The 22,344-nt window shown below is 43.9% G+C and overlaps 3 non-coding genes across 3 annotated transcripts; all 3 read left to right on the forward strand.

Annotated features, from left to right (window-relative positions):
* The first annotated feature begins 5,729 nt into the window (after window positions 1-5,729).
* Window positions 5,730-5,812, forward strand: TRNAL-UAA (transfer RNA leucine (anticodon UAA)). Its single transcript has one exon. It is a non-coding gene; the product is annotated as a tRNA-Leu (tRNA).
* A 310-nt stretch (window positions 5,813-6,122) lies between these two features.
* Window positions 6,123-6,205, forward strand: TRNAL-UAA (transfer RNA leucine (anticodon UAA)). Its single transcript has one exon. It is a non-coding gene; the product is annotated as a tRNA-Leu (tRNA).
* A 1,208-nt stretch (window positions 6,206-7,413) lies between these two features.
* Window positions 7,414-7,495, forward strand: TRNAL-UAA (transfer RNA leucine (anticodon UAA)). Its single transcript has one exon. It is a non-coding gene; the product is annotated as a tRNA-Leu (tRNA).
* The last annotated feature ends 14,849 nt before the right edge of the window (window positions 7,496-22,344 follow it).

Here is a 22,344-nt window from a genome sequence, read left to right on the forward strand (position 1 = left end):
AACTTTTTGACTTGAGGGCCGCAATGGGTTCATATATTGGACCCGGGGGCCGGACCAAGAGTAGATGAATGATGTGTATGTGTCATCCATAGTAAGTATAGTAATATTCCCCCATAGTAAGCATAGTAATTAATCCCCCATAGTAATTAATCCCCCATATAGTAATTAATCCCCCATATAGTAATTCATCCCCCATAGTAATTCATCCCCCATATAGTAATTCATCCCCCATAGTAATTCATCCCCCATATAGTAATTCGTCCCCCATATAGTAATTCGTCCCCCATATAGTAATTCGTCCCCCATATAGTAATTCGTCCCCCATAGTAATTCATCCCCCCTATAGTAATTCATCCCCCATAGTAATTCATCCCCCATAGTAATTCATCCCCCATATAGTAATTCATCCCCCACATAGTAATTCATCCCCCATATAGTAATTCATCCCCCATATAGTAAGTCCCCCATATAGTAATTCATTCCCCATATAGTAAGTCCTCCATATAGTAATTCATTCCCCATATAGTAAGTCCCCCATATAGTAATTCATTCCCCATATAGTAAGTCCTCCATATAGTAATTCATTCCCCATATAGTAAGTCCTCCATATAGTAATTCATTCCCCATATAGTAAGTCCTCCATATAGTAATTCATTCCCCATATAGTAAGTCCCCCATATAGTAATTCATTCCCCATATAGTAAGTCCTCCATATAGTAATTCATTCCCCATATAGTAAGTCCCCCATATAGTAATTCATTCCCCATATAGTAAGTCCTTCATATAGTAATTCATTCCCCATATAGTAAGTCCCCCATATAGTAATTCATCCCCCATATAGTAAGTCCCCCCCCTGTGTCAATTCACTTACCTTTGGTCCGCGCGTTCCTCTCGTATTCCCGCGCCGTTCTGGTCTTCAGGGAGGACTGTGAGAGGAGTTCGTCACGCTGCCCCGCCTACATCCTGACAGCTGCAGAGTCCTGACGTCCGAGAGGAGGGAGGGGGGCGGCCATCCGAGAGGGGGGGCGGCCATCCGAGAGGAGAGGAGGGGAGGGGAGAGGAGGAGAGGAGGGAGGGGAGAGGAGGAGAGGAGGGAGGGGAGCGGGCGCCCGGCACACAGGAGAGCCGCATCTAAATTTGTAAAGAGCCGCGGCTTGCCGACCACTGGCCTTGCGGGAGCCTAGCTCCGCGGGCCGGATTAAAAGGTCCGCCGGGCCGTATACGGCCCGCGGGCCGTAGTTTGCCCATTGCTGCTCTAGACCCTAAGGGCACTATATTGGGTATTATCCAGGAGGAGGTGTTACCCTTGGATTAAAATATGTTATGGATCAGAGCCCTGCACCTTGCTCCCAAACCTATTTTGGCTATTGCCTAATCCTCCCACACTGACACAATGGAAAGAAGCGGTGAATTACACAATAAAGAGGGAAGAATTAACATACAAGCATTGAGCAAAAATAATGCAGATCTCCTGCGCTACTATTACGTGATAAATTGGGCGAATGGGAGCTGCTAGCACCTAACCATATACCATGTGGAAATAAAGACTAAAGAAACCAAAATTATGCAGCGCTACCCTAATAATAAAATAATACAATATGGCAAAAACAAACTAAGTGACATAATTATATATTTGTGACAAAAAAATCAGTGGATTGATCCTCTCTGGGGATCTCAATATAAAGTGACATAAAATATATATACGTGCCAATAAATCAGTGGATTGATCCTCTCTGGGATTTCAAGTGAAAAAGTGATCACACCTAGTATGAAAAACCAGGAACCAATACCCTCACTATCCAAAATAGGATCATACACAAAATAAAACACAAATAAGCGTGAATCCCTAAATAGGGATCAATAAATTCATGCAAATGATGGTGAAAATGAGAACGTGAACCCCTAACAGGGATCAACAATATCATGCAGATCGTGACAGATAATGGCTAAATTAAGCCATATTAAAAGTAAATAGTGACATGAATTAGATCCCTAAATGTGGGATCAATTAAATACAATAGTGCCAAAAAACACACATACAAAAAGTGTATTTATGAGCAAACACATAAAAAAAGTGAACATATAATAGTCCGTAAACATAAAAAAACGTAAAATGAAAAAATAAATAAAAAAACTTAAAACAAACCAAGTCCAAATAGGTGCATATACACCAAAAACTTTCCAATAACTCCTAAGTGCAGGTGATATTGTGGATGTGCATCACCACCGATGGAAATAATCCGTATGTGGCTAAAATGCCCCCTCACCTCCATGATGCGACCCTCAAAGGGCCAAAACGCTTTTGTTATTTGAAGCCAGGAATGTTCACTGGTAATGGACACCTGCTCAGGTAGATGACATCCCCCTCATTAGGAACAGCCAGGTCCCCTCCAGTATAAAGCAGCCAGCCACAAACTCACAAATAGGATAAAGATAAAAAGAAACCTCCCATAGTGTAAATCCGTTTTAATAGGGACTTGCATGGGAACTCATTGGGTGCAGCAAGATGGCGTCTGCACCGGAAGTAAGTCACCACACTCGCATCCTACGCGTTACGTCACACTATCACGTGACTTTTTCAAGGCCCTTGAAAAAGTCATCTGATATCGTGATGTAACTCGTAGGACATAGGACGGTTTGCTGTGAGGTTAAATTGTGAGTTGGACTTTGGCTTCAATTTGTTAATGTATTTAAATCTTTTAATACATTTAACATACCCCTTCCCCCTTAGTGACAATTCTGCTGTCTGCTGTGCCCACTGTGCTCAATCATCCAAAGTGGGGGCACTCTAATACAAGAGGTGTGTTATTGGCCAGATCACCAGGTTGAAATAAATAGAAAAAAGCTTAAAAAAAAAGAAAACTATCTATGTTGCATGCTTCCTCAGACATACCTCTCTGGGTCCTCCTGGAACTACCTAATTGTGCCCCTATTGCGATATCGACACTTCTATGGCTTCCCTCTGCCCTGCGTCCCACGGCACTGAGTCCGATTTTGCTCCATGGCTTGCAAGTGTGGGACTCGGTACGTTACTCCAGTGGCCTAATGTCACCTTTTTTGCCTTTGCTCCCAATCACTAACAACCCCCTCTTCCCACCGGGTTTAGATCAACCAAGGGCGTTTTCTTGGTGGGTGACCAATGGTTTTTCCCAGGTACGACACTTTTTGACCTCTCGGTCCTTCCCTACCTGGAATTCTCTTCGGGAGTCACGGGATGTCCCTCCGGCGGAGTTTTTTCGTTACCTTCAATTGCGGCATTGGCTGATCTCATTGCGGGGCACGTCTCTCTTCCCGTACCAGAAATCTGCCTTTGAACAGCTTTGCCAACAACGGCCAGGCGCCCCAGGCCTTACTTCCCTTCTTTATGCAGCTTTGAATAGACGCTCGCCGCATACTTCTCTTTCATATGTCGTTCAGTGGGAGCGCGACCTGGGAGTGGCCGTGGATCCGGAGGACTGGAATAAGGCCTGGTCACTCATAGCTAAATGCTCATTTAATACGACCACGCTGGAGGCAGCCTATAAGGTATCGTTTCGCTGGTACTGGGTTCCGGCTCGGTTGGCCCGGGCTAACCCTGCCTGTAGTGATCAATGTTTTCGGGGTTGTGGCCATCGTGGAGATGTATTGCATATCTGGTGGTCATGCCCGAGACTGTTTCGTTTTTGGTCTTGTGTGTTTGGCCTCCTTTTCACCTTGTTCCATCTCTCCATCCGCCGGGATGCTCGGTATGCTTTGCTTCATTGCCCCATACCGGGCCTCTTGGCTCATCAGCAGAAGTTGGCTTCCTATCTGTTTTTATCGGCCACTAGAACAATTGTTCAGGTCTGGAAGAGTCCGGTTGTCCCTCTTCAGGGGGTGCGGGATCGTATGACCACTATGATGCTCAACGAACAGATGTCGAGTATCCGCAACGACTCCCAACATACATTTTTGAAAATATGGGAGCCGTGGTTGCAATATGCCTTTCCCACACTCTCCCTGGCTAGTCTGGGGATGTAATGGCTTTCAGTATTGGCGCTCTTGGACCCCTGCCCCTTGCCCCTCTCTTTTTTTTTTTTTTTCCTTCCCTCTTTCTTCTTTTTTCATTCTTTCTCTGTTTTGGTGTGACTGGCCTGCTGCATTTAGTTGTTATAGTCAGTTACAGTAATGTTTTGTAATTTATGTGCCATTGATAGCCTCTGTGTGGGCGTACCTTTTGCCCTGTTGGCATTAGAGCACTGTTTTTCCTTTTTTTTTCTTTTGCATTTTTTTTATCTGTGCAATTGATAGCCCCTGCGTGGGCGTGTTTTATTGCCTCTCTTTTATACTGTTTAAAAATTAATAAAAACCATTGACATAGAAAAAAAAGAAAACAAATGCAGCCACCACATCTGTGAATTGGTAAGCTGCACTATATTACATTTTTAGTTTTGGGTCTAATACTGCTGAATAAACCGTCCAAAAGTGGACATGTTAGAAATGCTCTGGTCCATAGGTGGTGTAGGGGTTGATGTGGTTGAGTGCCTACAGAACAACGAAATATTTTGTTTTTGAGTGGACCGACCTTGTAACACCTCTCAAACCCCGGAGACGTTTTTAGGATTTGGTTACATTGCTTTCACCATTTTTAGTAGAAATAAAAGGATTTGCGAGTCTTTTACAAGATGCTGGATGTTAGGACTTTGTTATCCGTGTTTCTAGCTGGCCGCTGAACAGAACAACACGAACCTTTGATGTTGTTAACTTGGCTTGGAGAGCATCCTGTAGTTGGTGCCCATTGGGACCTTCAGGATGAGAGAGAGTTCACTGCAGATGTTTCACCTTCCCCAGCAGAAAAATACACCCAGCCCTTAGATCCTATCATATCCCCATCACATACGTGTAAGTGTTCCGAATCTGATGCTGCCGGGGGGGATGCATTGATCTGTCTCATAACGTTGGTCATGGCTAATCTGTATTATATAGCTAAAAGTCACTTGTCAAATAAAAATAAAAACAAAATAAAACTCAAAACAAATAAAACGTGGGGCTCACAGTGGAAAAAACTGGCATTTCAATGGTTTCTTTTGGGCACCAAAGGTTTTTTTGGGGTTCGAGTGCATCTGTAAACTACCACTCAACGGCAGCTGGGAAAAAAATAAAAATTTAGTAATACCTGTGACCAGAATGGCTTTGCTTTTTCCATCTTTTCCAGGATGGCTGAGTGGTTAAGGCTTTAGACTTAAGATCCTATGGAGTTATGCCTGTGTAGGTTTGAACCCCCCTCCTGGTATCATATTGTTCTTTGTTGCAATCCAACCTTCTAAGAGTTGCTTAATAATCAATAATATGCCATTGCTTTGCATCACAAGTGACACTAGGATGCGTGTATACGGTTCACCACAATGGCTGGGTGGTGTTGGATTTAAGATTTACTGGTTATATATTCTCTTAGATTAAAATCTCCCACTTGTTATGGCATTGTCCTTTATCGCAATCTAATCTTCTAAGAATTGATTACAAGTCAATAACATGTCCTTGCATTGCATGACAAGTGACAACAGGATGAGCATATACAGTTCACCACAATGGCTGAGTGGTCAAGGTGTTGGACTTAAGATCTACTGGTTGTATTTCCTCATAGATGTAAATCCTTCTCATGTTATGGCATTGTCCTTTATTGCAATCGAACCTTCTAAGAATTGATTACAAGTCAATAACGTGTCCTTGCTTTGCATGACAAGTGACACTAGGTTAGGTATACACAGGTCACCAGGGTGGGTGAGTGGTTAAGGCATTGGATTTAAGATCCAATGGATTTATATCCGTGTGGGTTCAAGCCCTACTCCTGGTATGGATTTCAGATATTTGAAACAATGAGAACAATACATTAGGCTGCTCCATCCTCTATGTAGGAAATGAACAAGGGAAATTGAGCATTTTAATTTTCCATTCATTTTTTGGTGGTGAAATTTTAATATTTTGGTAAAATGCATCGGAGTCAATGATGGTGATGTTTAGATGGATTTGGGGGCTTTTGAGGCTACAATGGACTTTAAAAGGTTCCTGGGAGTTACAAAACTGAAATCCAAGAGTTGTTTAATAGTCAATAATATCTCCTTGCATTGCATGACAAGTGACACCAGCATAGATGTATACAGGTCACCAGGATGGCCGAGTGGTTAAGGCGTTGGACTTAAGATCCAATGGATGTATATCCTCGTGGGTTCAAACCCCACTCCTGGTATGGTTTTTCAGTTATTTGAAACAATGAGAGCAATACTTCAGGCTGCTCCATCCTCTATGTAGATCATGAACAAGGAAAAGTGAAATTGAGCATTTCAATTTTTTGGTGGTGAAATTTTAATATTTTGGTAAAATGCATCGGAGTCAATGGTGATGGTGATGTTTAGATGGATTTGGAGGCTTTTGAGGCTACAATGGACTTGAAATGGCTCCTGGGAGTTACAAAACTGCAATCCAAGAGTTGCTTAACCCCCTGACGCCGACAGCACACAAATATGCGGCCTCACGGAACTGGGCTTTTTTCCGTGCGTACCTGTCTTTGCGCTGGGAGAGAGCCGCTCGGCGCGCTCCCAGCACCGAGACTGCAGTGTCAATGAGAGCCCCGGGGCCCGTTCTAACGATCTGGACCTGGGACTCCTGATTCCGGGTCACGTGATCGCTGTGATAGCCTCTGATTTGCTATCACAATGATCAGTCACTGTGCAGACCGGCCCCCTTGTTTTTTTTCTCTCTATGAATGGAGAAGAGAGATAGATTGTATCTCTCTAACTCCTGGCATAGAGAGAAAAAAAGTTTGTAAAAAAAATAAAAAAAAAAATATATAAAAAAATTTAAAAGTAAAGAAAATTACCTTGATCAAGGTTTGATCTAGTTCAGTGCCAGGGTTAGTGTTTGGGTCAAGGTCAGGGTCAAAGGTCAGGGTCAAAGGTCAGAATTTAAAAATAAATGGTATCAGTGTCAGTTAGTGTCAGTGTCAGTGTGTTTTAGGTAAAAAAAAAAGACAAAAACAAAATGTGCACTATTGTTTCTGGGCTGTACTACAGGTACAAACAACAAATAACATACACATATATGGTATCGCTGTGATCGTCAAGAGCTGGAGAATTTATTTTGGGTTGTTCTTTGGTGGTAGGTTATGGTCATAACAAGAAACACAAATAAAAAGAAATGATTTGGTTTACTATTTTGAGCCAGTTTTCCTTTGAAAACTAGAAGCTATCCATTACCATTTACCACCAAATGAAAAAATCAAGGTATAATCCACCTGGATGTACAAAGTAGTTGTGATGATATGTACAGTTTTACTGTCAACGTTGCAGAATTGTGCGTAGGCATTTAGATTTGTTTTACCCTTAGGTGTGAAGGGGTTAATAGTCAATAATATCTCCTTGCATTGACAAGTGACACCAGGGTCGGTCCACACAGGTCACCAGGATGGCTGAGTGGTTAAGGCGTTGGACTTAAGATCCAATGTGACCAATCCACGTGGGTTCAATCCCCAGTCCTGGTATGGTTTTTCAGGTATTTGAAACAATGAGTGCAATACTTCAGGCTGCTCCATCCTCTCTGTAGATCATGAACAAGGGAAATTGAGCATTTTAATTTTCCATTAATTTTTTGGTGGTGAAATTTTAATATTTTGGCTGAATGCATTAGAGTCAATGGTGATGGTAACGTTTAGATGGATTTGGGGGCTTTTGAGGCTAAAATGGACTTTAAATGGCTCCTGGGAGTTACAAAACTTCCAGTAAGTGCAGGCTTGGGACAAATATAGATCTATATTCAAAAAAGTAAACAAAAAATTAAAAATTAAAAACAAGGGGGAGACTGGATGTTTCTATGTTTCTTTTTTTTTTTCTTTCAACACTGCTGGACCTGTTTTTCTCAATAAAAAGTGTCCCTCGTTAGCCTCATTATGTTGATTTTCTTTTCTCTCTATATAGACCATGAACAAGGAAAAGGGAAAGTGAGAATTTTAATTTTACATATTTTTTTTGGTGGTGAAATTTTATTATGTTGGTAAAATGCATCGGAGTCAATGGTGATGGTGACATTTAGATGGTTTTGGTGGCTTTTGAGGCTGAAATGGACTTTAAATGGCTCCTGGGAGTTCCAAAACTGCCAGTAAGTGAAGGCTTGGGACAAACATGAATCTATATTCTAAAAGGCTGAAAAACAAAAACAAAGGGCAGACTGGATGTTTCTATGTTTCATTTCTCTTTCAACTCTGCTGGACCTGTTTTTTTTAATAAAACGTGCCCCTTGTTACCCTCATTATGTTGGTTTTTGTTGGTGGGAAAAAGAGAGAAAATTAAGAAAATGTGTTATTTATGCGAGGACTCTTCCACACTTTAAAAAAAAAAAAAATATATATATATATATATATATATATATATATATATATATATACACACACACACACACACTGTGTGTGTGTGTGTGTATAAAAGTGCGGAAACTTTTTGAAGACCCTTTATTCAAATTTAAATTTTATTACATTTTTAAATATCTATTGTTTACATTATATTTTAAAAGGGACACAAATAACATTCGATTCCACATCCCCCTCCCCACCCCCCACAAATAAAAAAAAACACCAAACTACCCTAAATACTATCTCCCCACCAAAAAAAAATAAAAGTAAAAAGCACACACACCTTATTTTTTTTTGCCAAGCAAGTTTCACTTAAGTGGGTCAATAAGCCTTCCACACCCAATTTCACCAAAATCACTCAGCGTATCAATTTCTATCTGTAGATATCTAGATCTTGCAGCTTAACAATCCTTAGATGTATTGGTTTAGATTCTTTTTTCCTTTTATTTTCACCTGCTGATCCTGCCAATAACATACTTCCTGTCTCTGGGTGGCTACACTCATGCATCTACTGTATCTCCGGAGGGAGCCATGATTGTCAACAAGGCTAGACTTTAGCCTTGAGCTCTGAAGAAGGGAGTACGTCTCCCAAAACGCGTTAGCACACCCTGCTGTCAGATTACCGTTTATTCGGACTGTCACACTGGTTTCCAGCTTGTATTATGAGTCTTGGTTTGTGAGTATACACTTTTGTCATTTTAAATAAATTCCTTTTTATCACGGTAATGCATGAGGAGAGTGCGCCCTTTCTTTGCTTTGTTCCAGTACCATCTAGACTTCAAACATGTCTGCCTTTGTTCATATCCATTACATGGGGATGTGGATGGGGGGGGGGATTGAGGGTCTTACTCACAGGAAGTGACAAGGATACTGAATTTATAGTAAACTCGCCAGATATTTTCTGTACATGGTGAAAATATTCCTAGCATGGAAAAATAAAACCATTACAGCCACTGCATCTAAGAACTGCAAGCTGAAATATATTACATTTTTATTGTTGAGTTTGGATATCCATGAATATTAGTAGTACATATGATAACAATTTGCATGTATGCCTGTGAGTTAGGGTGCTTGGACCAGGGGAGGACTGACAACTCATGGGGCCCCCGGGCAATAGGGATCATGGGGCCCCTGTGTCCTTGCCAAAACTCAAAAAAGCCTATGAAAAAGGTACCAGGGGCATCTCATGGGGCCCCCTACTGACCCCGGGCCCTCGGGCAGTGCCGGAGTTTCCAAATGGTCAGTCCGCCCCTGGCTTGGACTGTAAATTTCTGGGCCAGGGACTGATGTGAACGTATAGTATGCAAAGTGCTGAGTAAATGGTATTTAAAGACCTGTATTAAATCAAAAGATGATTATTAAATCAAAAGATCAATTAGATCAAAAATATATAATGCTGGTAGGTTCATTGGATCCTGTCTAAATTGTCCCTAGTATGTGTATATATAAATGTAAGTTAGGGACCTTAGATTGTACGCCCCTTGAGGGTTAGGGACAGGGGCGGACTGACAACTTATGGGGCCCCTGGGCAATAGGGAATCATGGGGCCCCTGTGTCCTTGCCCAAACTCAAAAAAGCCTATGAAAAAGGTATCAGGGGCATCTCATGGGGCCCCTTACTGACCCTGGGCCCTCGGACAGTGCCCGTGTTTCCAAATGGTCAGTCCGCCCCTGGTTAGGGAATGATGTTAATGTACAATATATATATATATATATATGTGTGTGTGTGTGTGTGTGTGTGTAAAGCGCTGCGTAAATGGACTGCGCTATATAAGTACCTGAAATAAATATAACTAGAAATAAAATTAATTAATAAAAATGCATTAATTAATTAATAATTCCAATAGGAAATCATAAGCTTGACTTACCCTAGGTTCACACCTATGCGTTTTACGCAGCGTTTTGCAGAAATGCAATACAGTCCATCTACAGTCCATTTACCATGATTTCATATGGGACACGTTCACATCTCAGCATTTTCCCCCAGTGTGTTTTTTTGGAAAAGGTAAGGGATTTTTTTGAACGCAAAAAGTTGCATTTTTGGTTCGGTAGACTTCAATGGAAATGCTGCAGAAAAGCATGTAGTGCATTTTTGTATTTTGCGTTTTAAATCTGCCTAGCAACAAGAAAAATAAAAAACTTTAAAAAACACAGGTGCAAAAACGCAATGCAGAAAGGGGTCACATGCAAACTGCATAGGTGTGAACCTAGCCTTAAACCTGACCAGATTTAGATATGCCCAGGGGCGGACTGACAACTCATGGGGCCCCTGGGCAATTGGGGATCACGGAGCCCCTGTGTCCTTGCCCAAACTCAAAAAAGCCTATGAAAAAGGTACCAGGGGCATCTCATGGGGCCCCCTACTACCCCGGGCCCTTGGGCAGTGCCCGAGTTTCCAAATGGTCAGTCTGCCCCTGGATATGCCCCACCAAAAAACAGGGAAATTGGCATTAAACACATCCTGCTGAGCGCCAGCTACACCTTAAATGCAAATTGGACTGTTCTTTAATTTAAAGGAATGACTCCCAGGCTTTTCTTCTGTTTGTTGTGGTTTTTTTTTGTTCTTTGCAGTTCCATTGTTATCAGTGAGGCTTGGTTTTCACACCTCTTGTACTTGCATGATTTACATATAGAATCACTGAAGCAGCCCATACATTAATCCTTCTGTTTTCATTCAACAAAACTAACTACAGGGTAGTATCAGCTGCCTGTTCTGCCCTCCATTCAACATAGTTGCCAACATTTCAAAAATGTTTTTAGGGACACCTTTTTTTCTGTGTGGAGAAAACCATTTTAGGCGGAGCATGTACTGTAATTAGGGGTGAGGCATTCATTTATTGTGGGCATGGCTATTTATTAACATATTAGGCAGCACAGTGGCTAAATGGTTGGCAGTACTAGTAGTTGTTGGTTTGAATCCCAACCACAGCACCACCTTCCTGGAGTTTGCATGTTCTCCCTGTGCCTGCGTGGGTTTCCTCTGGGTACTCCAGTTTTCTCCCACACTCTAAAGACATGCTGGTAGGTTAATTGGCTCCTGTCTAAATTGTCCCTAGTATGTGTATGTATGAATGTGAGTTAGGGACCTTAGATTGTATGCCCCTTGAGGGTTAGGGACTGATGTGAATGTGCAATATATATGTAAATTGAAGGCGTTATAAAAGTGCCTAAAATAAATTTGTTTGTTACAGGCATATATATGGAGCCTACAATTTATACAGAGGTATAGAGGTCACTAACGACCTGCTAAACGCCAAAGCCAAGGGCGACTACTCTGTCCTCCTTCTCCTGGACCTCTCTGCGGCCTTCGACACAGTTGACCACCCCCTCCTTCTTAATAAACTACTCTCCCTTGGCATTGGAGATGCTGCTCTCTCTTGGTTCTCATCCTACCTATCCCGACGCTCCTTCAGTGTCACCTACAATGGTGCCACCTCCCCCTCCCTCCCCCTCTCTGTTGGGGTCCCCCAAGGCTCTGTCCTTGGACCCCTTCTCTTCTCCATCTACACCTCCTCCCTGGGCAAACTCATACAATCTCACGGCTTCAACTATCACCTCTATGCTGACGACACCCAAATCTACCTCTCCACCCCTCACCTCACCCCCACTATCTCCGCCCGCATCACTCACCTCCTAAATGACATCTCAGACTGGATGTCGCTACATTTCCTCAAGATTAACCTCTCCAAAACCGAGCTTCTCGTCTTTCCCCCTGCCCACACCCCCCCCCCCCCCATCCTATCCATCATCACCAACAACTCCACTATCACTTCCGCCCGCAAGCCAAAGTCCTTGGCGTCATTCTTGACGCGAACCTCTCCCTCCAACCACATGTCAAATCACTCACAAACACATGCAGGCTCCATCTTCGCAACATTGCCAAGATCCGCTCCTTCCTCACCCCAGACACCACCAAACTTCTAGTACACTCCCTCATCATCTCACGCCTTGACTACTGCAACTCCCTCCTCACTGGCCTACCCAAGTGCAGGCTCTCCCCGCTCCAGACCATCCTGAACTCAGCTGCCAGACTCATCCACCTTACCACCCGCTCCACCTCTGCCACCCCCCTCTGCCTCTCCCTCCACTGGCTCCCGATTGCCCAACGCATCAAATTTAAACTCCTTACCCTGACCTACAAAGCCGTTCACAACACTGCCCCTGACTACCTCACCAATCTGATCACCAGGTACCACCCTACCCGTACCCTTCGCTCCTCACAGGACCTCCTTCTATCCTGCTCCCTGGTCTCCTCCTCCCATGCACGACTGCAGGACTTCTCCAGGTCCTCCCCCATCCTCTGGAACTCACTGCCCCAATCCATCAGACTGTCACCTTCTCTATTCACATTCAGGCGCTCCCTCAAAACCCATCTCTTCAGGGAAGCCTACCCCACCCTCACCTAACGGCCATCCTCCCTCATTCCTCCCACCACTTCATCCCCCTCAGCCACTTCCTACTGTAACTTTACCCCCTCCCTCCTAGATTGTAAGCTCGTAAGAGTAGGGCCCTCTTACCCCTCGTACGCTGTCTGTCTTTGTTGTACTGTGCCATGTATTGTCCCCCCCTATTGTACAGCGCTGAGCAAACCCTTTGGCGCTATATAAACTCGTAGTAATAATAATAATAATAATAATACAGTGCTGTATACACTGTATGTAACATTACACCTCCACAATTTTTCTTCCCTTCTATAATACTTCTGACACCCCTACTACTTCTGTAACCCCCTACAAGTTCCCCCACCTTCCTATAAATTCCCTGATGCTTTTATATTTTCTGACCCCCAGAATCAGCAGCATACCCTCTGATCCCTCCTGCTTGCCCCCCACTCTTGCACCCTCTCTACCCCTCTGTGTGCCCCTCCGGATCAGGTGCCAGTAGGGCCGGCCATACATGGGTCGATTTTCAAACGTTTTCTCATTCGAAAATCAGACCTGATAACACGGGCAGCACAGTGGTTAGCACTTCCGCCTGGCAGTACTAGGGCCATTTGTTCAAATCCCGACCATGGCACCACCTGCCTGGAGTTTGTATGTTCTCCCTGTGCCTGTGCGGGTTTACTCTGGGTACTCTGGTTTCCTCCCTCACTCCAAAGAGATGCTGGTAGGTTACATGGTTCCTGTCTAAATTGTCCCTAGTATGTGTCTGTATGAATGTGAGTTAAGGACCTTAGATTGTACACCCCTTGAGGGTTAGGGTCTGATGTGGATGCACAATATGTATGCAAAGCACTGCGTAAACTGATGGCGCTATATAAATACCTGTAATAAATAGATAATAACAAATATTCAGCTGATTTTCGCTCTGTTAGTGGGGCAATGGCACCAGCCAATTTTCATGGCTCCTCCCCATTTCATTTATCGGACATGCTGGAAAATTCGTGAAAAACGACCGATTTTTGAAATCATTGGTGGCACCATCGGATTACAGAACCAACGATGTTTTCAATTTTCGATTGAAAAATCGTCCGGATTTAGACCCATGTATGGCCTGCTTTTAGTGTCGGTTGGTCTGCACCCGACTGACTTGTGTTGTGTCTCTTCTGTGCTGGCCTCACTGACCCACTCTCCTCTTCCCCTTCCCCTCCCCCCGTTTGTGGGGACTATAGGTACCAGCAGGCCAGCTTCTACCCTCTCCAATCTCCACTATCACTCCTCTAATATCAGCTTAAGATGAAGCTGCTACTGATGGGGGGACTACAATAATCAGCATGACAGCCCTGTATTACTAATAAGACCAGCACGAGGCACCCTATAGTATGTGTGCAGAACTAAAAGTCCCTGGGGGTCCTGAAAGTCACAAGCCATGCTGAGCAGTCACTGGTGATCACTCCTATAGCAGTGAGAGGGACACTGTAGTTTTCTGTGTGGGCTAGAACTACAACTCCCAGCAGTCTCTGATATCCAGGGGTACCCCCTTGTACCAGATTCTATAGTAAATGAATTTGCTGTGACATTCAGTTCCACATTAGACCAATTCCTGAGCTGTCAGGAACTACAAGTCACAGCATACTCTGATCACCTGGGAAAGAGATCAGCATGCTGAGACTTGTGGTTCCTGAAAAATAACAGCAATAGGGAACACTCAAGCTGATGTGGAACTACATGGCTCAGCATAACCACTCCCAGGGTCCCTGGCTGCACAACAGTAGTACTACTCCGCCACCACATTAACATCCCTCAGACCCCTGTTGCTTTTACTCAAAGTCTGGAGCCGCACACATGTACCAGCAGAAGATGAGCCGGGAACAGTCATGTGCGTGTCCTGCCCAATCAAATGGCAAGCCTCACGGGATCCACCCCTCGGGGAATGCTCAGTCTTCCAATGAGAGCCTAACATCAGCTGCTGGGGGGGGATTTGTTCTTGTGTTCTTCCTTGTCTTGTTTTATGGGCACCGTGACCCCGTCCGGCAGCACACCTGTCAAACACAGATGCGGGCCCCCACCGTACTGCTGTCTGTCAATGAGCAACCTTGTTTTTTGGGACACAGCCCGGGACAAGGTCGGGTCGGGACAATGGATCAATATCCGTGACTGTCCCTGCTAATTCGTGACAACTGGCAACAAGGCATTCACACCACATTGACATATTGTTATTATTATTATACAGGATTTATATAGCGCCAACAGTTTGCTCAGCACTTTACAATATAACGGGAGACAATACAGCAACAATACAGTTTAATACAAGAGAGTTAGGAGGGCCCTGATCCTTGGAGCTTACAATCTAAGAGGAAGGGGCTGGTGATACAAAAGTAATAACTGTGGGGGATGGACTGGTAGGAGGAATAGAAGATTCCATTATTAGCCGAGGGCAGGATAGGCTTCCCTGAAGAGACAGGTTTTCAGAGATCGCCTAAAAGTGGGCAGAGTAGGCGATAGTCTGATAGATTGGGGTAGAGGGTTCCAGAGGATGGGGGAAGCTCTGGAGAAGTCCTGGAGATGAGCATGGGAGGAGGAGACAAGGGAGCTAGAGAGAAGGAAGTCATGCGAGGAGCGCAGAGTACGGTTTGGGTTATATTTGGAGACAAGATCGGTGATGTAATTTGGGGCAGAGTTATAAATGGCTTTATATGTTATTGTTAAAGTTTTGAATTTTATCTGTTGGGCAATGGGAAGCCAGTGGAGGGATTGGCAGAGAGGGGTGGCAGATATGGAACGGTTGGTAAGGTTGATGAGTTTGGCAGCAGCATTCATGATAGACTGAAGAGGGGATAGCCTGCGATGAGGTCGGCCAATGAGGAGGGAGTTACAGTAGTCAAGGCGAGATATAACAAGGGAGTGAATAAGTTGCTTAGTGGGTTCCGAGGTTAGGAACGGGCGTATCTTGGAGATGTTGCGGAGGTGAAGTCTACATGATTTTGACAGTGATTGTGTATGTGTTAAACGTATGCTAAATCCCATTGTATTGTACTTTTTTTGTACAGAAAATTGACTTTATTATGTCCACATGCACAATCAGCACTAAAGGTCAAATTTGCGTTACAAATAATAAATACAATGTTGCAAAGTCCACACTAAGAATGTCTTTGGACATGGATCCACCACTTTAAACCACGTAAATAACCCTCAGCACTGCGAGTGTTCTGACATCCACTAGGAATGAGCTTGGGTTTGGAAGGCAGCAGGAAGGAAGTTGTCATTGCCACCAAATGAACTGAAGGCAAGGGATTTCCCCGCACTGTAGCTGCAGGATCACAAAGGGGTGGAATGCTTGTGACTTCATTGACCAAATATGGCTTTGGGGATATATTAGATCAGTGATATCATGAGCATCCCAGCCCCATAGCTGCAGGTACACATAGAGTCAGGAATGCTTGTGACCAGGGGCGGACTGACCATTTGGAAACTCGGGCAATGCCCAATGGCCCGGGGTCAGTAGGGGACCCCATGAGATGCCCCTGGTACCTTTTTCATAGGCTTTTTTGAGTTTGGGCAAGGACACAGGGGCCCCATGATCCCCTATTGCCCGGGGGCCCCATGAGTTGTCAGTCCACCCCTGCTTGTGACATCATTGACCAATTATGCTCAAATGGCCATGTTTGGTCAATGTCATTAGCTTAATGTCACTGACCAATTTTATCTATGTGGCCATATAAGGTCAATAGTGTCACAAGCATCCCAGAACCTTTATCTGCCTGCAGATTTGGGGACAGAATGCTCATGACATCATTGACCTAATATGGCCATATAACCATACTGGGTCAAAGTCATTGACCTAATATGGCCATGTGGCCATGTTAGGTCAGTAATGTCACAGGCATCCCAGCCCCTTTTTGTACACACAGCTGCAAGGGAGGGGAAGGTTCTGAAATCCACAAGTGATGAGCTTGGGTTTTGAATGAACTTGGAAGGAAGCTGCCATTGCCACCAAACCAACTGAAGGCAAGGAAATTCCATGAATTGCAGCTGCATGTACACAAAGGGGTGGGATGCTTGTGACATCATTGAACAAATATGGCCAAATGGCCATATTAGGTCAATGTCATTAGCTCAATGGCATTGACCAATTTTGGCCATGTGTCCATATTAGGTCAATAATGTCACAAGCAGCTTCAGGGCTGGAATGTTCATGACATCATTGGCCTAATATGGCCCTGTCACGTACCTGACTGTGGAGCCTGAAATGACGAGGGTGGCCTCTTGTGCAATTCCCGTCCAAGCACCCCTGGAAATGGAGATAGGGACTGGTAGTGCAGTGGAAGGGCACAGGTGCCAGGAAGCTGTTCTAGTGGATTGAAGCTTGGCAGTACAGGAATCCTTCCACTGGTAGTATGAAGGCTGGTCACAAGCTTTGTACAGCAGCAGCCAGGCAGAGAGGTGCTGGGTCAGGATCATGCTTAAGGTCAGAAACAGGCAGAAGTCGGTAACCTGCTGGCAGCGAGGCACCAAGTCAGGATGCAGAGTAAGGTTGGTAACACAAGTGAGCAGCAAACACTACAGGTAGGAGTGATCCAAGAGAATCAGACAAAGCCGGGTCGGGAACAAGGTTAGCAGATTTTCAAGAGCCAGGAAGACAGGAACTAGAGCTGAAGACAATCCGGCACTGAAGCAAGGCAGACTGTCAGTTTAAATAGGCTGCTGGGCACCTAGATCTGTGGATGAGCGTGCACGCCTATGTGTACGCGAAGGTGCACGCACATATGTGCCAATGCTCGTCAGTGTGTGCCTCCTAGTCCTTGCTCATCTTGCTAGGCTTCTGTGCAAGATTCTGCACATGTGCATAAGAATGAGCACTTGCTGCATGGAAATGAGTATCTGCTGTTTGAGGTTCCTGACAGGCTCCTCAGCCATATTGGGTCAAACTCATTGACCTTGTGTGGCCATATTAGGTTAATAATGTCACAGACATCCAAGCCCCTTTTTGTTCATACAGCTTTGGGGAGGGGAGGGGAATGGCCTGGCCACAGTTTTTAGGGCATCAGTGGGTGGGAGTCAAAGCTTCCTTCCATGTTCAGTGTAAATCCAAGTTCAGACCAAATCCAAACTTATCCCACAGATCTACAGTTGTGCTCAAACGCTTGCATACCATTGGCCGATATTGTGAAATTTTGCCATTGATATTGAAAATATGACTGATCATGCCACAAAAATGCTCTTTTATTGAAGGATGATGATCATATGAAGCCATTTATTATCAAATAGTTGTTTGGCTCCTTTTTAAATCATAATGATAACAGAAATCACCCAAATGGCCCTGATCAAAAGTTTCCCTCCCCTGGAATGTTTGGCCTTGGTACAAACACACAACTGACACTCACAGGTTAAAATGCCAACTGTATATCTAATGTGCACCATTTGAGTTGTCCACCAACACTCTCAGAAAGGCTCAGTACAGCCATGTGGCCATATTAGGACAACAAGCAACCCCAACAGTTTGTATACATGCAGCTGTAGGGCAGGGATACTGGGGACATCATTGAACTAATGTAGCCACATGGCCATAGTAGGTCAATGTCAATGACCTAATATAGCCACATGGCCTTATTTGGTGAATTATATAACAAGCAACCCTGCATCTTTGTGTACATGCAGCTGTGGGGTGGGGATGCTTGCGACATCATTGACCTAATGTAGCCACATATTGGGTTGAACCAAACCCCAGCTGATCCCTAAAATCTACATCAAATGTGCTCCAAGTGTGCTGTCCACCACCATCTTCAGAAAGATTCACACCTGCCATGTGGGCATATTAGGTCATTGCTGTCATAAATGCTGTTCCTTTGTGTAGTGCAGCTGTGGGCCGGGGAATGCCCTGGCCACAGTTGATTGAACAGCAGTGTGGGGGTGGGGGGGTTGGGGGGGATAGCTATTTTCCAGGGTCCACAGAATACGCCTTCTGGAGTGGCCCAGTCAGAGTCCTGACCTCAACCCGATTGAAATGCTGTGGCATGACCTTAAGAGAGCGATTCACTCCAGACATCCCAAGAATATTGCTACACTGAAACAGTTTTGTGAAGAGGAGTGGTCCAAAATTACTCCAGATCGTTGTGCAGGTCTGATCTGCAACTACAGGAAAAGTTTGGTTGAGGTTATTGCTGCCAAAGGAAGGTCAACCAGTAAGTCCAAAGGTTCACATACTTTTTCCTCCCTGCACTGTGAATGTTTACATGTTATGTGCAATTAAACCATGGCAACATCTAATGTTTGTGTAGTATTATGTTCAGCAGACTGTGTTCTTCTATTGTTGTGACTTAGATGACGTTCAGAGCACATTTTGTGCCCAATTCATGCAAAACTCCACAAAATCCCAAGGGGTTCACATACTTTTTCTTCCAACTGTAGAAATGCATTTTCCATAATATGGTGTAAGGGGATTGGTGGTAAGTACAGATCCAAAGATAAAGCTCTCCTGAAGTTACTCTAGGGACAGCCCTTCGATGGGTAGTTATGTGTTTATTATGAGTTCAGCTGATATCAGAGAACGCTTTTCCTGTACTATTTTCCTTTGTATGTGATGTTTTATTTTTATGATCCACTGTACTGTGGATATGGTATCATGTGCTGATGCCTTCCCAAAATCCTGAAATGCATCTTTCTTGTATTGTCAAAACTTTAATAAACAGATTGGAAAATAAATGCATTTTCAGCATTATCTTCAGATCTCTCATAGGGAAAAAAAAACATTTGGACAGAAATATCCAATTATTTCATAAAGAATCTCTTTTCTGTCACTCCAACTTTGTCTCCATGAATTCTTTCAATGTGGGAAAGATATAAACATGGAAAAGGAAAACTAATGGAGCCACATCTAAGGACTGGTATGCTGCTGTATATTACATTTTGGTTCCTGGGTTTAGATACACTTTCACAATTTTTTTGGAAAGTTTTAGCAGTTCCCAGATTCTATTTGTTTTCACAGGCCAGAAAAGCAGATGGTGTTTGTACAGCTATGCTGGGAATAGCAGAGATGTAAAGACCAGCTCTTAGCACCTGTTTGAGTCAGCAGGACAGAGATGCCGAGTTTGGAAAATACAAGTTGGGGGATCATAAGAATTTGAACACTGATATTGCCTCCTATGTCATGCAATGAGCTTAAATCAATTCAATTTAATTAGTCATTGTGAGTATGATTGGAATGTCCATTCCCAGGCTGGTAACTTTCAGTGTGGAGCTCTCCATGGATCAGTGGTTCTCAACTGTAGGGAGCCAAAGTCCTGGTCTGCGATTGATCTATTGCTGACCCCCATTCTAAACCTTCCCTACTCTATCCATAACAAACCAATAATACATTTTGGGCTACAAATACACTTTAAATCCATAATGTATTATCATAGGAAGTTAAAGAGCTGATCCATAAGTGCTGATGTATCCCACAGCAGCTGATCAAGTCCTTGTTTAATGTTTACTAAAAAAAAAAACTGTGAAATGTGAATGGTTCCTATTGTTACAACTCTGGTTCTTTGTGTATTTTGGATTCTCATTTTCTTCAGTTTAGCTGAACCTGGTGGCCACAGGAGGTCGTGTATTTTCTGTGGAACCCTAGGGTTCCTCTAAAGACTCATTGGGGTTCCTTTGGCTGTGACTGACTGTCCTCTCATTTAATGGTGCTTACATTGTTTCAGAGTCATCACTACTTGGCTAAGCCAGCAGCAGAACACCAATGATCCTATTAGCTGTAATTAGGAGTGGCACTTTGTCCAACGCTGTAAAAGGAGCATTCTTCCCACTGATCACCAATGTAAGGGACATTCTTCCCACTGATCACCAATGTAAGGAACATTCTTCCCACTAATCACCAATGTAAGGAGCATTCTTCCCACTGATCACCAATGTAGGGACCATTCTTCCCACTGATCACCAATGTAAGGAGCATTCTTCCCACTGATCACCAATGTAGGGAACATTCTTCCCACTGATCACCAATGTAAGGAGCATTCTTCCCACTGATCACCAATGTAGGGAACATTCTTCCCACTGATCACCAATGTAGGGAACATTCTTCCCACTGATCACCAATGTAAGGAACATTCTTCCCACTAATCACCAATGTAAGGAGCATTCTTCCCACTGATCACCAATGTAGGGAACATTCTTCCCACTGATCACCAATGTAAGGAGCATTCTTCCCACTGATCACCAATGTAGGGAACATTCTTCCCACTGATCACCAATGTAAGGAGCATTCTTCCCACTGATCACCAATGTAGGGAACATTCTTCCCACTGATCACCAATGTAGGGAACATTCTTCCCACTGATCACCAATGTAAGGAGCATTCTTCCCACTGATCACCAATGTAAGGAGCATTCTTCCCACTGACCACCAATGTAAGGAACATTCTTCCCACTGATCACCAATGTAAGGGACATTCTTCCCACTGATCACCAATGTAAGGAACATTCTTCCCACTGATCACCAATGTAAGGGACATTCTTCCCACTGATCACCAATGTAAGGAACATTCTTCCCACTGATCACCAATGTAAAGAGCATTCTTCTCACTGACCACCAATGTAAGGGACATTCTTCCCACTGATCACCAATGTAAAGAGCATTCTTCTCACTGATCACCAATGTAAGTGGCATTCTTCCCACTGATCACCAATGTAAGGGACATTCTTCCCACTGATCACCAATGTAAGAAGCATTCTTCCCACTGATCACCAATGTAAGGAGCATTCTTCCCACTGACCACCAATGTAAGGAACATTCTTCCCACTGATCACCAATGTAAGGGACATTCTTCCCACTGATCACCAATGTAAGGAACATTCTTCCCACTGATCACCAATGTAAGGGACATTCTTCCCACTGATCACCAATGTAAGGAACATTCTTCCCACTGATCACCAATGTAAAGAGCATTCTTCTCACTGACCACCAATGTAAGGGACATTCTTCCCACTGATCACCAATGTAAAGAGCATTCTTCTCACTGATCACCAATGTAAGTGGCATTCTTCCCACTGATCACCAATGTAAGGGACATTCTTCCCACTGATCACCAATGTAAGAAGCATTCTTCCCACTGATCACCAATGTAAGGAGCATTGTTCCCACTGATCATCAATGTAAGGGACATTCTTCCCACTGACCACCAGTGTAAGGAACATTCTTCCCACTGATCACCAATGTAAGGAACATTCTTCCCACTGATCACCAATGTAAGGGACATTCTTCCCACTGACCACCAATGTAAAGGACATTCTTCCCACTGATCACCAATGTAAGGGACATTCTTCCCACTGATCACCAATGTAAGGGACATTCTTCCCACTGACGACCATAGTAAGGAACATTCTTCCCACTGATCACCAATGTAAGGAACATTCAATTAGTCATTGTGAGTATGATTGGAATGTCCATTCCCAGGCTGGTAACTTTCAGTGTGGAGCTCTCCATGGATCAGTGGTTCTCAACTGTAGGGAGCCAAAGTCCTGGTCTGCGATTGATCTATTGCTGACCCCCATTCTAAACCTTCCCTACTCTATCCATAACAAACCAATAATACATTTTGGGCTACAAATACACTTTAAATCCA

Source organism: Staurois parvus, unplaced genomic scaffold (genome assembly GCF_062004578.1).
Source record: "Staurois parvus isolate SC_StPar_1 unplaced genomic scaffold, SC_StPar_1.0 ptg000723l, whole genome shotgun sequence".
In the NCBI taxonomy this organism is placed as follows: domain Eukaryota; kingdom Metazoa; phylum Chordata; class Amphibia; order Anura; family Ranidae; genus Staurois; species Staurois parvus.